The following is a 12,722-nucleotide window of genomic DNA, read 5'->3' on the forward strand; positions in this document are numbered from 1 at the left end:
AGTTTATTTGCCTCCAAAGGACTTAGGTAATTTAGGGAAATTTAAAATACAGTTAGTTGGTAAGGGGGAATCATCCCTAATCAGCAGCTGCCGAATAATCAAGCCTAGCTACCCAGTTGGGCCGCAGAACACTGTTAACCTGTCTTTGCGTAAGAAAGAAATGACTACAGTTTTAATTATAATTTGGGGTTATCCATGTAGTCCGACCTTTCTCCGTCACAACGCTTATTCCATTGAATATTGACTCTACCAGTTAAAAAGGAAAATCTTTCCTTGAGATTAGTAAAAAAACAAAAGGGTGGTAGACTATAATCTCTATAGCTCATACTAGTTTTACATTTATAAATATAATTCTAGAATATTTGCAGGGGGGACAGTAGGGGAAATTCATTAAAGTGGCTACTTGTTTGTAAGTTAAACTTTGCCTCTATCTGCAAATTTTAACTAGCCATTATCACAAAGGAAAGTAAAGGCCTTAGGAATATTCAGAACATATTCAGGAAGTAATGAAGAGGACCCTCAGAGTTCATAAAATGGAATACATGTAGAATAAACCAACAATTTCATGAAAAGTCACACAAGTTAAAGGCCTGAATGATCTCTTTAGAGAAATGTAGTGCTGTTTTCAATATACACAGCAAATTAAAACCAAACTAACATTCATAATAGCCAAAGAGTGGAAACAACCCAAATGTCTATCCACTGATAAACAGATTAAATGTGGTAAATCCACAGAATGGAATATGATTCAGTAGTAAAAATTAAGTACTATAAAGAATTCCTAAAACTCAACAACAAAAATAGCAAACAACTTGATTAAAAAATGGGCAAAGAACTTGATTAGACATTTATCCAAAGAAGACAGACAAATGGCCAATAAGCACATGAAAAGATGCTCAAGATTACAAACATTAGGGAAATGCAAATCAAAACTACAAGTATTACCTCATACCTATTAGGATGGCTACTATCAAAAACCCAGAAAACAACAAATGTTAGCAAGGATATGGAGAAATTGGAACCCTTGTACACTGTTGGTGACAATGTAAAATGGTACAGCTACTGTGGAAAACAGTATGGCCATTCCTCAAAAAATTAAAAACAGAATGACCATATGATCCAGCAATTCCACTTCTGGGTATATGCCCAAAATAATCGAAAGCAGGATCTCAAAGAGATATCTGTACACCCATGTTCATAGCAGCATTACTCACAACAGCTAAAATATGGAAGCAAACCAAGTGACCACTGATGGATGAATGGATAAGCAAAATGTGGTATACACATACAAAAGAATACCATTCAGCTTAAAAAGGACAGAAATTCGGACACATGCTATAACCTGAGTGAACCTTGAAGACATTAAGTTAAGTGGAATTAAGCCAGCCACAAAGAGACAAATAGTGTATGATTCCACTTATATCAAGTACTTAGAGTAGTCAAAATCATAGAGATAGAAGGTAGAATGATTGTTGCCAGCAGATGGATGGAGAAGGGTAATGAGGGGTTACTGTTTAATGGGTATAAAATTTCAGTTCTACAAGATGAAAAGAATTATGGAGATGGATGGTGGTAGCTACACAACATTACAAATGCATTTAATGCCACTGAGTTGTATACTTAAAAATGCTTAAGATGGTGAATTTTACGTTATGTGTACACACAGAAAAGAAGTGAAGTACTGATACATGCTGCAACATGGATGAACCTTGAAAACCTTATATTAAGTGAAAGAAGTCAGTTGCAAAGGACCACATATTATATAACTCCATTTATATAAACTGTCCAGAATAGGCAAATCTATAGAGACAGAAAGTAGATGAGTGGTTGCCTATGACTGAGGTATTTGGGGATATCAGAAGGGTGTTAAGGAGTGTGGGGTTTCTTTCTGGGGTAATGAAAATGTTCTAAAATTGACTGTGGTGATGGCTGCACAAATCTATGAATACACTGAAAGTCAGTGAATTGTACACTTTAAATGGGTGAATGGTATGTAAATTATATATCTCATTAAAACTGTTAAAAAAACAAATAAAATAACAAAGTTTACTAACAGAAGTCCTTAGGAGATGAGAGTGGTTTGTTAAAGTTGCCAATCATTTTACATGTGAATGGGCTGGCTGTAAAGGTTAGAGTCTTTTCTAATAATAGGTCTAACACTAAGGAGTTACTCCATTCCAATTTTACCTAAAGCATTCATTTGATTAATTTCCCTATGGGTAAACCATGATGACTCAAGAAGTTCACAGGAGTAAAAGTAGATGTCTAAACAAATAACCATAATACAAAATGTATTATATGTGGAAAGTGCCCTAAGCAAGAGACAAATAAGGGTTAAGGGAGTTCAAGGACAGGATCAACTGCCAGTAAGCAAGGGATGGTCAGTGAAAAATCTCATAGAAAGGATGACATCTGAGCTCAGTGATAAATGATAGGTAGATTTAAAAAAATAAAAACAAAAACAAAACCAGGAGTGGAGAAGAGATATTTTAGGCTGAGAAAATGAGAAAGGCAAAGTCTTGGAAGTAGAAAAGTACTAAGCATGTTTAGGGAACACTAAATGGCTCCATTTATTAAGTATAAGACCAGAAAGACAGACTAGGGTCAAATCATGTATAATCTTGAATATTAAGCTAAACAGCAGAGGATGCTGATGACTTGAAGCAGGGCAATGACATGTCCTAATTACTTTAGAAAGATAAATATATGCAGAATGAATTGGAAGGGAGAGAAAGTAGAATCCTGATAGGAAATTATTGCAGTACTTGAGGACAAAGATAAATAGAAGCCAGACTCCTAGGAATGGAAAGGATGAGCAGAGGAGACTGAAGGGAATTGAGAGAGTGTCATGGACATATATACACTACCAAATGTAAAATAGATAACTAGTGGGAAGCAGCCGCATAGCACAGGGAGATCAGCTCGGTGCTTTGTGACCACCTAGAGGGGTGGGATAGGGAGGGTGGGAGGGAGGGAGATGCAAGAGGGAAGAGATATGGCAACATATGTATATGTGTAACTGATTCACTTTGTTGTAAAGCAGAAGCTAGCACACCATTGTAAAGCAATTATACTTCAATAAAGATGTTTAAAAAAAAAAAAAAAAAAAAGAAGCAGAATCAATAAGCCTTAGCAACTAAGGATGTAGGAGACCTAGTAGGAGGCTCCAGTCTACATGACTTGGAGAACAGTGGTGCTAATGACAGAAAATGTCAGAAGAAAGTTCTGAGTTGTTTGTTTTGGGGGAGTGGAGGAGAAGTTAAGAATATGATGAGTTTGGTTTTAGACTTGAGAAATATGATCTTCAAGTAGCTGGAAATGTGGCACCAGGAATGAACAGAGGGTTCTGGATTTTATAAACATAGATGTATGAAACCAAGTCTTCATTACACAGCAAGGTTTGATGCTCTAAGAGTAAATAAAATTGCCAACAAAGAGAAGCATTAATAAAATTAATTTGACCTATATATGATGCTTGCTATGGTTCAGTCTAGTCAATACTACAAATATTCAGAAATTTCAAATTATTCGGCACTCTCAGGAGGTTTTACCCTAGCCTAAAACAAAGGAAAAGGCAAGGGAGCCAGCTAAAATAAATCTGTTCCACAGAAATATTATCATTTTATACCACTGCTGTATCTAAAATGTCTTCCAAAGAGCTCAAATACCATAAAGTCCACACTACTGCTGAAGAAGGTTTAGATGTAATTATTTATTTTTAGACCAGAGGTTAAGAAATGTTTCCAAAGACATACATAAAGACACAACTTGGAATAAACTCTGAACTTAGAATAAATTTCAGTTTAGTCTTCAATATTTAAGTGTGCATTATGTACTATCATTAACATATAGACCCCTGCAATCTATGCATTTTCTCATTCATCAACCAGCTAAAAGTAAGGCACAGGGAGATTGTCATCAGTAATGTTAGAGTTGGGCTAGAACCTTTGTCTCCTATCTCTCAGTCCACCCACCACTCTTCCCCATCACTCAAGGGTCCATGTGTAGCGTCGCTTTACTTTAAATTCCTGTACCACGACATCTTAAAAGAATAGTTATACAGCTACTAAACATACTGTTTTAGCTTTCTATTTGGGAAGAAGCTATGACAGTGAAACTATTTTATGGCTAATTCTCAAGCTCTTGACCTTCAAAAGCTCTTCACTATCACAACACAAGAGATCTAGATCTGATTACCATTCCTGGACTCACTTCTGGCTAAGGAAATGCTATTGCAGAAGCACAGAATGAGTCTGAGGGAAGTTTGAGGAAAAATTCTGCCCACTCAAAAAGCAACCCCTTTGAACGACCAATAAAGAATGATGTAAATTTGCTCAAAAAAGGAAATAATTATAAAACAAGGATAAGACAAAATACACAAACATGCCCAGAAATCTTTACTCAAACCATGTCTAAGAAGGCCAACTGGATTAAAGAAGCATAGCAATTATTTAACTGTCACAGAAAACTTTATATTTTATTACTTGGCCAAGCCAGACAAAATCTCATCACTTAAGTAGCCAGTAACAAAAATGACAAGCCTTTCCCTCTAATTTAAAAAATCTCACTACCTCCAGGTAATTCTCATTAACAAGGACAAGTGTTATCCTATTGTATTCTGCTTTATCAGGGGGCCAGAAATGCGAACTGCTCCTCTAGTAGGTTATCTCAACAAACTTGGGTGGGCTTGCTGTACTAGTCCTGGGATGGTGGCCTCCCACCAGTTCCTTCAGAGAGGGGTAAATAGCTGACTCTTTCACACCGTGCTATTCATATCAGTGGGAAAGAGGGTTAACTGGACTCTCCCTAATAGATGATCACACCGTCAGTGTCTTCAAAAGGGGGACTCTATACCAACACAGGCCTCTGGGGAGACACAGAGCTAAACCCAGCTGTGAATTAGGTCAACTTTGAGAGTTACTGCTCAATTGTACCAAGGTAGCTGAAAATCTAATGCTTACTCATCCCAAGGCTACCCAGGTCTCCAAATCCCAGGCTAAGGACCCAAGGCCCAGGGCACTAGATCCAGCTCCACCCATCTAGCTTAGTGGGATTATACAGGGTAAAAGCAATCCTCTCCTCATTCCAAGTAGGAACCAGGCTGGGGCAAAGCTAGGTTCTGGGCACCGCTCAACCACTGCATATCCAGACTAGCACCCTAGGGCCGCTGCCACCACCCAGAAGTAGAGCAGATGCCCCAGGCTTTAGCTCACTGCAGCCGGCATTGTTTACGCTCTTTCGCCGCCTTAGCCTCTGATAGGCCAGGAAAGTCCCCTGTACAGTCCACCAGGACTTCCGGCATGGGCACGGGATGCTTGACCCTCGCCCGCAGCTTGACAACTTACGCTCCCCAGGCAGGGAGGAGAGGTCGGGGCCCTACGGTCCAAGGCAGAATCTGCAGGAATACCGGGCGGGCGGGGGCGGTGGTGGCATTGGTGCGGAGGCCGCTGAGAAACGCCTCCTCGGGGGCGGGGCCCAGAGCGCACTGTCAGAGTGCCCGCCCCACCTCGCCCCCGCCCGGCACACACTGACGGCTTAAAGGGGCCGCAGCGTGCCTTTGCTCAGAGGTCTGCAGGACCCAGGGTGCTCCTTCCAGCCCAGAGGGCTTCCAAGGCAAGAGGTGAATGAAGGCCCAGCTAGGAAAACTCCACCGCAGCTGGGTGGGGACCTCTTTTTTTGTGGCAACACAGATAATGTTCCAGAAACAAAGGAGGTGACCTGTTCTTACTATCACAATCCTAATTCCTCCTCCAGGGGCGAAAAAAGTTGCTGCAGGAAACAGTCAAAGCATCAGGGTAAATATATAGCCCCCATGATGTAAGTGGCTTCTTCCATTAACTTGAGCGGTGTTTTTCAAATGGCAACTCAAAGGCACAGAAAAGAATTCTGCCAGCCTGCACTGCTTCACCTCACCCTCTCAGTGACTTCTTTCTCTTCTGTACAACACGAGGAATCCTAGACAACAATAGAAGACGGAAGTAGGGGGCAAAATAGAAAAATAACATTCTCCTTCTTGTGAGTAAAATGTGATCTTTGAAACATTGGCCAAGAATTCACTACAAGTCTATGTAGATAAAGAAATCTTGCGTGCAAATACAATTGTGATGTGCAGTCATCTAATGTAATATGAAGAGTTCTTGTGAAAAATTGTAGTAGAAACTGGATTAATATCTCAGGGAGTTAAGTAATGGTCTCTGAGCTCTCCACAGGTCATTAATGAATTTTAAATTTCTTTTCATAGGAGGAATTTTTCCTCAGTCTCAGATTATAAGGTCTGTATGCATTTTGTGTCTCCTTTATACCGTCAGGAAAGAAATTTATGTGGTTATTAAGCCGGTGTTACCTTCATCTAATCTTGACAAATAAACATACCTTATTAAAACCGTAAGTCACCACCAAACCTGTATGGGAATCAATTTAGTAAAGCTAAAGACCATTTATAAGTGCCCTAACATCTTCCATCCCAAACAGGGGTTCAAGTGGAAATTTAGATTCCAAAGGACAGGCCCAAAGACTGCTCTAATATGGAGCAGACCCAGGTTACCCTTATTCTGAAGGTCTTAGAAAATTCTAGGCTAAGGTTATCATGAAGAGAAACTGATTCAGATTAGAATAGTCTGATTTTGAACTGCCAAAAAAATCTCATTTTAAAGTGCATTTAACTGTGAATGATACTTTTGAATTAAGTAATTAAGACCTTCTTTCATTCTGTCTGTATCAAGCTTATCACACTGTTCTGAGAGTAATGGTTTGTAGATCAGCCTTCCCATTAGATTGTGAGCACCTCAAGGGCAAAGGTTGGAATGTAGCTCACTCATCTTTTTTCCGTGTGATACCAAATGAATACTCAATAAATAATTATCACAAAAGGTATGACCAACACTTATTTTGACACAGGAATCCAGATAACTTCAATAAGCATAATGCAGTGAGTATATGTGCACATGCACACACACAAATGGATAATACCCAGTGCTGTGCTTATTAGTGAATTAAGAATTTAGAGAGAAAAAAATCCATTTATTGTACAGCTCAGTACAATCAGATTTATATCTTTTGCCCCAAAGCAAAGACATTTTATATAAAAAATTTTAAATAATACTTAGATATCTTACCAAATATCACAGCCCAAACACAGCCCATCTTATTTTGGTTACTGTATCCTTTTCTTTACTATACCATGAATAGACTAAACTGGACACGTAAAACCTTCACAATTCAACAAATTACCAGATAGAAGTATTCTCCTTAACAGAGCAAAGTTGAAACTGTTTAGGAAATGATTTAGCAAATATTATATATGGAAGAAAACATGGGAAAATGATAATTCATATATTAGAAAGGTGGCATTTCTTGTGCTTTTAAAAAATCCTTCTTCACTGTAATGTTTTTCCTGCAACAAATCAAGCAGAGATAAGAAAAATATTTATTGTACACATAGCCAGAGCAAGGGGGAAAGAAGTTTTAAGCATTAACTGGAATTCTTTATTAGATCATACTCAGTGAAGGAAAGAGGCCAAGTTAGAGATTAAGAGCATGGACTCTGGGGCCAGAATGCTTAGTTCAAATCCTGGTTGTGCCGTTTATTAGCTGTGTGGTTTTAGACAACTCCTACCTCTCTGTGCTTCTGTTTTCTATTTGTAAAATGAGGACTTTTTTCACCTTATTGGGTTATTAGGAGAATTAAATGAGTTAAGTTTATTATATTTGTAAAGTGCCTAGAATTAATTGCTATACATAAGTATTTGGTAAATAAAATACATAACGTTCAACAAATACTGTCTGCCTTTTTTGTTACATTCCTTTTAAAACTAAAAAGCAAATGTATAGCAGCCCCCCCCAACCCGGACTGCTCCTAGTTACCTGTGTTCTCAGCTGTCAGAAGTAGCGTTAACAGAGGATCAGAGGGAAAAGAGGTCTCCCAATCTAAGAACTTTTAAGTCAGGTTTACTGAGGTGTAACTTACATATACTAAAATAAACTTAAAAAATTTTTTTTATTGGAGTACAGTTGATTTACAGAGTTGTGTTAGTTTAAACAACTCTACTTACAATAGCATTGAAAAGAATAAAATATTTGGGAATAAACCTGACCAAGGAGATGAAAGACTTGTACACTGAGAACTACAGAACAATGCTGAAAGAAATTAAAGAAGACACAAATAAATGAAAAGACATCCCATATCCATGGATTGGAAGATTTAGTATTATTAAGATTCCATATATCAGAAAATAATCTATAGATTCAACACAATCTCTCTCAAAATCCCAACAGCATTTTTTTTTGTAGAAATAGAAAAATTAATCCTAAAATTCATATGGAACCTCAAAGGACCCTGAATAGTCAAAACACTTTTGAAAAAAAATGTTGCAGGACTCTCTTCTTGATTCCAAAACACATTAAAAAGCCACAATGATCAAAACAGTGTGGTAATGGCATAAAGACAAACAGACCAATGGAACAGAATAGAGAACCCAAAAATAATCCCTTGCGTTTAGGGTAAAATGATCTTTGACAAGGGTGCCAAGACCACTCAACGGGGAAAGGATGGTCTCTTCAACAAATGGTGACTGGAAAAACTGGATAGCTACATGCAAAAGAATGAAGTTGGACCCTTACCTTACACCATACATAAAAATTAATATGAAATGATTAAAAACCTAAATGTAAGCTCTAAAACTGTAAAACTCCTAGGAGAAAACATAGAGGAAAAGCTTCATGACGCTGGAATGGACAGTGATTTCTTAGATATGATGCCAAATACACAGGCAACAAAAGCAAAAAGGACAATGGGGACTATATCAAACTTAAAAACTTTTGTGTATCAAAGGACATAATAAACAGAGTAAAAAGATAACCTACAGAAGAGAAGAAAATATTTATAAATCATTTATCTGATAAGGGGTTAATATCCAGAGAATATCAAGAACTCCCACAACAGAACCCTCTCGCACTGTTGGTGGGAATGTAAATTGATACAGCCACTATAGAGAACAGTATGGAGGTTCCTTAAAAAACGAAAAATAGAACTACCATATGACCCAGCAATCCCACTACTGGGCATATACCCTGAGAAAACCATAATTCAAAAAGAGTCATGTACCACAATGTTCACTGCAGCATTATTTACAATAGCCAGGACATGGAAGCAAACTAAGTGTCCATGGACAGATGAATGGATAAAGAAGATGTGGCACATATATACAATGGAATATTACTCAGCCTTAAAAAGAAACGAAATTGAGTTATTTGTAGTGAGGTGGATGGACCTAGAATCTGTCATACAGAGTGAAGTTAAGTCAGAAAGAGAAAAACAAATACCGTATGCTAACACATATATATGGAATCTTAAAAAAAAAATGGTCTGATGAACCTAGGGGCAGGACAGGAATAAAGACACAAACGTAGAGAACGGACTTGAGGACATGGGGAGGGGGAAGGGTAAGCTGGGACAAAGTGAGAGAGTAGCATTGACATATATACACTACCAAATGTAAAATGGATAGCTAGTGGGAAGCAGCAGCATGGCACAGGGAGATCAGCTCGGTGCTTTGCGACCACCTAGAGGGGTGGGATAAGGAGGGTGGGAGGGAGACGCAAGAGGGAGGGGATATGGGGATATACGTATGCATATAGTTGATTCACTTTGTTATACAGCAGAAACTAACACAACATGTAAAACAATTATACTCCAATAAAGATGTTAAAAAAAAAAAAAGAACTCCCACAACAATAAAACTCCGATTAAAAATGGGCAAAAGACTTGAATAGACGTTTTTACAAAGATGATATACAAATGGCCAACAATCATAAGAAAAGATGCTCAACATCACTAATCATCAGAGAAACGCAAGTCAAAACCACAATGAGATATCCCTCACACCCATTAGCATGGTTACTATCAAATAAACAAACAAATTAAAAAAAAAACAGAAAATAGCAAATGTTGGCAAGAATGTATAGAAATTGGAACACTTGTACACTGTTGGCGGGATTGTAAAATGGTGCAACTGCTATAGAAAACAGTATGGAGTAACCTCAAAAAAAGTAAAAATAGAATACCATATGATCCAGCAGTTCTACTTCTAAGTGTATGTATGAGTGTGTGTACATATATATACAAAAGAATTGAAAGCTGGGGCTCAGATTTGTACATCCATGTTCAAAGCAGTAGAAACAACCCAAATGTCCACAGAAGAATGAATGAATGGATAAGCAAAATGTGGTAAATACATACAATGGAATAGTAGTCTTAAAAAGGAAGGAAATCCGGTTACATGTTACAATATGGATAAACTTTGAGGATATCATGCTAAGTGAAATAAGCCAGTCACAAAAAGACAAATATTGTATGATTCCACTTATATGAGGTATCTAAACTATTAAATTAGCAACAGAAAGTAGAATGGTGGTTATTAGGGGCTGGGGGAAGGAGGAAAAGGAAGTTGTTTAATGCGTACAGTGTATAAGATTTGCAAGATGAAAAAGTTTTTGAGATGTGTTTCACCACAATGTGAATGTAGTTAATTTAAAATGATTAGGATGGTAATTTTTATGTTACATGCTTTTTTTTAAGCTGCAATTAAAAAAAAAAAGTGAGATACTTGTCTATTCAACAAAATGCTCTGTAGGTATTTAAAGAAAAAAAAGACAAAGAAGACTAAAGAAGATATTTAAATACTGATGTGGAAGAAATCTATTATTAAGTTTTAAAAAGAAATTTGGAAGATAGCCTATAAAGTCTAATTCCTTTTTTTGTGTTTAGTAAAAATAAAAAAGAGGGTCATACACATTGGTGGTAGGCTGATAATGACCCCCAAAGATATTGGGCTGGAATCCCTGAAAACTTTAAATGTTTTATGTGGAAAAAGGGTCTTTGCAGATGTGATTAAATTAAGGATATTGAGATGGGGAGATCATCCTGGATTATCTGGGCGAGCCCCGAATGCAATCACATGTATCCTTATAAGAGGGTAACAAAGGGAAATTTGACACACACAGAAGAGAAGGCGATGTGAACATGGAGAAGAGCAAGATCAGAAGAGGCTGGAGTGATGCAACACAAGCCAAGGGATACCAAGAGCCGCCAGAAGCTGAGGAGGCAAGGAAGGAGTGCTTCCCCAGGGCCTCTGGAGAAGCATGGCTTTGCCTCAATATTAGCCTCCAGTAAGACTCACCCTAAATTTTTAAAAAAATTCTTATTGAAATATTGTTGATTTACAATGTTGTGTTAGTTTCAGGCATACAGCAAAGTGATTCAGATATACACACATACATACACGCACACACACACACACATATATATATATGTATGTATTTTAAGATTCTTTTCCATTATAGGTTATTACAAGATACTGAGTATAGTTCCCTGTGCAGTAGGTCCTTGTTGGTTATCTCTTTTATATATACAGTAGTGTGTATATTTTAATCCTAAACTCCCACTCACCCTAAATTTTGGACTCTGGACTCCAGAACTGTGAGAGAATAAATTACTGTTGTTTTAAGCCACCAAATTTGTGGTCATTTGTTTCAGCAGTCATAGAAAACTAATACAACATTGTACATGTTTGAAAGCACATAAAACTTTTCTGGATGGATCCATAGAAAACTTAACTATGACCACTTTAAAACAGTGTCTATGGGACTAGCTAAAGAATTTTTACTTCTCACTTTAATACCTAGCCATGTCTTTTTTCTTTTTTAAACAACAAGCTTCAATATTTTCTATCATAATGTTTTTAAAAGCTCTAAAACTTTAAAATTCCAGCCTGGCACCTTGAAGCTGGATCTGTCTATACTCATCCCATAAACCTCAATTCTTCCCCTTAACATTTTTTGGACACCATATCTCCTTTGAAAGAAAGATCTGAATCTTTTTTTTTTTTTTTTTTTTTAAATAAATTTATTTATTTTTTTATTTTTGGCTGCGTTGTGTCTTCGTTGCTACACACGGGCTTTCCCTAGTTGTGGCGAGAAGGGGCCTACTCTTCATTGCGGAGCACGGGCTCTAGGCACACGGGCTTCAGTAGTTGTGGCATGTGGGCTCAGCAGCTGTGGCTCGCGGGCTCTAGAGCGCAGGCTCAGTAGTTGTGGCACACGGGCTTAGTTGCTCCGCGGCATGTGAGATCTTCCCAGACCAGGGCTCGAACCCGTGTCCCCTGCATTGGCAGGCGGCTTCTTCACCACTGAACCACCAGGGAAGCCCCCTGAATCTTATTTATTACCCCAGCATCCAGCAGAGTGCTTCGTCCTCTAACACATAATTCTTAAAATAGCACAATTTCATCAAATCATAGAAATCTTAAATATACAATAAATGTGTTCTTTGAGTTTATAAATAAAACGTTGAATGCGTATTTCAAATGTAAAAGGGAAACATGATATATTTAATGGAATTCTAAAGTAAACCCACTTTCAAAGTGAAAAATTATTAAGTAATAGATTTCAAAAAATTTATAAGATTTTTGTCACTTTTCTTAGTACCTACTTTTTGATTATAAAATCCATTAAAGGAGGGAAATTTTAATTTTAGAATCTTTCATTTGGTAAAGTCAAGGCAGAACAGTTGCTTGTAACAAATCTTATTATAGAGCACTCTAGTCAAAATTAAATTCAATCTAAACTGTTGTGTTGGGCACTGGAGTTAGATCTGAGTTCTAAAGCTTGCTTTGTCACACACTAGCTGAGCCTCAGTTTCATTATCCATCTTCATGTGGTTCCTT

General features: G+C 37.5%; 1 protein-coding gene across 3 annotated transcripts in view; it reads right to left on the bottom strand.

The window, feature by feature from the left end:
• CKAP5 (cytoskeleton associated protein 5) overlaps window positions 1-12,722 on the bottom strand; it is a 105,927-nt gene that overhangs the window by 82,381 nt on the left and 10,824 nt on the right. The window contains exon 1 of one of the 3 annotated variants that reach the window (XM_061201696.1): window positions 5,346-5,369. The exons of the other annotated variants lie outside the window; for them this stretch is intronic. The gene's annotated coding sequence lies outside the window, so the exon portion shown is untranslated. Of the gene's footprint in view, window positions 1-5,345; window positions 5,370-12,722 lie in introns of those variants that run through there. 3 annotated transcript variants of the gene reach the window in all.

Source organism: Eubalaena glacialis, chromosome 10 (genome assembly GCF_028564815.1).
Source record: "Eubalaena glacialis isolate mEubGla1 chromosome 10, mEubGla1.1.hap2.+ XY, whole genome shotgun sequence".
NCBI classification, from domain to species: domain Eukaryota; kingdom Metazoa; phylum Chordata; class Mammalia; order Artiodactyla; family Balaenidae; genus Eubalaena; species Eubalaena glacialis.